Consider the following 3516-nt stretch of genomic DNA (forward strand, 5'->3'; position numbering starts at 1 on the left):
GGGCCTTGGAAAAGATGGAGTCTGAAGTGCATGGCAATGGGCAGCAGTAGGTGTACCGTCTCAGGAAAAGTGGAACTCACACTTCTTTATCCCACCTTTTTGCTACCTCCAGGCTCCTAGCTTGTCAGTGCCACCTGCATTCAGGATGGGTCCTCTCCCCTCAGCTGGTGTTTAGCATATCAACTGTGCTGAAGACACCTACACAGACACAGTTGGGAATGGGCTTTGATGATCTAGGTATCTCTTGATTGAACCAATTGATGACCATTCTTGGCATCTTTAAGAAAAGTGACTCCCTCAGTGGAAACTTTGCACCTACAGAAACGGGCTTGCTTAGTGTCCGAGGTATCTGAGATTTTACACGGTTGTTCTGGGTGTGACTTCTGAGAGGTGTGGCTTCCGTCTAGACTCACAGCTCAGCACATGGGGCCTCTTACTGAAGGAAAAGGGAGAGGAGTATTTTCACATGTCAGTGGAAAGGAGCTTGTCACTCCTCCTGACAGCCTGAATCCCATCCCTAGGATCCTCATGGTAGAAGGAAAGATCAAAGCTTATAAGTTATCAGACATTTACACCTGTGCTCATACAATACCCCCACACACAAACAAATAAATAAGTAAATATAATAAGGTTTTTAAAAGACCACATAATACTACTTAGATGAAAATGTCATCACTGCTAGGTGTTGTACACAGATAGAGTCAATGGATATTCCTGTTTCTATGCCTTTTCTTTTTACACATGGGACTAAAAAAACAAAACAAAACAACTGTATTACATTATCTTGCAGGACTTAATAGTACTGCCAGTTGGCTTCTTTGGAATCAGTCTTGAAATGGAGATGAACATATTTAACATATAGTCAGTTTGGTATGAGGAGTTTGAGGAGTTAACATCCCTGGAAGGGTAAAGAGGCAAGATTGGAGAAGTTGGTCTGCGGAGCCAAGGCAGTGGTGGTGCACGCCTTTAATCTCAGCACTTGGGAGGCAGAGGCAGGTGGACTTCTGAGTTCGAGGCCAGCCTGGTCTACAGAGTGAGTTCCAGGACAGCCAGGGCTACACAAAGAAACCCTGTCTTGAAAAAAACAACAACAAAAAAGAAGTTGGTTTGCAGTGCTTTCTTAACTACAGCCCCAGCTGTCCCACAGTGAGCTCTGAAAGGAGGATGAGTCATTAGTTTTCCTGAAGTGAGGGAGTGGTATGTGTCTGTGTGTGGTATATGTATGTATGGGGTATGTGTGTATATGTGGTGTGTGTGTGGTGTATGTATGGGGTGTGTATGGGTGTGTGTGTGTGGTGTGTATGTATATATGGGTTATGTGTGTGTATATATGTGGTGTGTGTGTGTGTGTGTGTGGTGTGTATGTATGTGGTGTATGTCTATGTGTGTGTATAACTGTGTCTGTGTGTGTATGTATGTGGTGTGTGTCTGTGTATATATGTGGTGTGTGTGTGTGGTGTGTATGTATGTGGTGTATGTCTATGTGTGTGTATAACTGTGTCTGTGTGTGTATGTATGTGGTGTGTGTCTGTGTGTGTGTGTATAACTGTGTCTCTGTGTGTGTGGTGGGTGTGTATATGTGGTGTGTGTTGTGTGAGCACACGCATATGGCACACATGCAAAGGTCTGATAAGGACGTACTCCATGCCATTGTTCATTACACAGAGGTCAGGAAATAATTTGTGGGATTTGGTATGTTCCTTCTACTATGTGTGTCCTGGGGATTGGACTCAAGTCATTAGGCTTGCCAGCAAGTGCCTTTGCAGGTTGAGCCATCTCAGTAGCCTAGGGCTCTGCATTTACCAGTCACTGGACCAAGGTTGCTGTAGGGAGACAGCATGAGCACAGACTTAGGGAACTCCTGAAGGCTGAGAGCTGGAAGCTGTTGTAGGCATGAGCCTCAGTAACAACTTCAGGGATGCATCCTCTTGCCTAGAAGAGTATCTGGAAAGCCCATCAGAGCATACCCCATATGGAGTAGGAGCTAGAATAAATTCCTGGACTGCACTGCTAAACCAGTATATGTGTGTGTGTGTGGGGCTAGAAATACACTTTTATTAAATAAACTATTTAATATATGTATTTTAAGCTTACAAGAGGATGACTTGTGAGAGTTGGTTTTAAGGTTTTCGACTTTCCACTGTCTGAGTCCTGGGTGGGGACTGAATTCTGGTTGTCGGGCTTGGTGGCAAGTGCCTTTTCCATGACCAGTCATCCTGCTGGTCCACTGTTGAAAATTATTGTCTTAAGGATAGAATCTCTCCATGTAGCTCTGGATGGCTTCAGCTCACTATGAAGACAAGAATTGGACTCACAGAGATCTGCGTGCCTCTGCCTCCCAAATGCTGTGACTAAAGGGGTATACCACATGCTTAGACACTGTGGGATGCTGTACAGTATGGAACCCAGGGCCTCAAGCACGCTAAACAAGCATTCTATCCCAGCTTTTAAAATTTTCTATTTACTCTCAGATATATCCTCACGCATGCCTGTGTCTACCATTCAATACTTCAGTTGTTTATGCGTAAAACAGGAGTAATGGATTGCATCTTTTAGGGGTGTTTGTACTTAGAGATATAAGGGGTGCACACACCACTGTGTACAAAGAACAAGTGTATTAGCTACTTTTTCCATTGCTGTGACTAGAGTCCTGAAAAAAGCTAAGGTCAGGAAGGAATGAGTCATTCTGGTTGATGGCTTAGGGCCCTAGTCCATCGCGTGGTGGCTGAGTATGCTGCGGTGGGAGAGGCATGGTGGATGCGTGTGCTGCAGTGGGGAAGGCGTGGTGGCTACGTGTGCTGCGGCTGCTCAGTGTCAGCAATCAGGAAGGAGAGAGAGATGTATGCTGGTGTTGTGGTGGTTTTTTTCCCCTTTTAGACTCAGTCTGGAATCCCAGCCCATGGATGGTGCCTGCTGCCCTTTCAGAGTGGGTTTCCTCCCTCAGTTAATCTTCCCTCTAAATATCTTCACCCAAATATGTGCTGTATTAATGCCCTACGTATCTCACAAACCAATCAAGTTGACAGCTGAAATTAGTCACGCAACACTCAATCAAAAATCTTAGAGCTGGGCATGGTAGCACATGCCTTTAACCCCAGAACTGGGGAGACAGAGGCAGGTAGATCTCTGTGAGTTTGGGGCCAGCCTGGTCTACACAGTGAGTTCCAGGACAGCCAGAGAGAAACAAAGAAATAAACAAAAATATTTTTGGGGTTGGACATGGTGCTCGGTAGTAGGATGCTGGCCTAAAATTAAAATGCACAAGGCCCTGGACACACAGTACTGCAGACAGAAAAAAACAAAACAAAACAAAACAAAAACAAACAAACCCTGATATTCCAGCATCACACAGTGATCACACAGCCCATCCATAGGCTGGGATTCCTAAAACTATATTTAGACCAATTTTTTTTTTTTTTTCGAGACAGGGTTTTTCTGTGTAGCCTTGGCTGTCCTGGAACTCACTCTGTAGACCAGGCTGGCCTCGAACTCAGAAATCCACCAGCCTCTGCCTCC

Source organism: Mus caroli, chromosome 10 (assembly GCF_900094665.2).
Source record: "Mus caroli chromosome 10, CAROLI_EIJ_v1.1, whole genome shotgun sequence".
Lineage (NCBI taxonomy): Eukaryota > Metazoa > Chordata > Mammalia > Rodentia > Muridae > Mus > Mus caroli.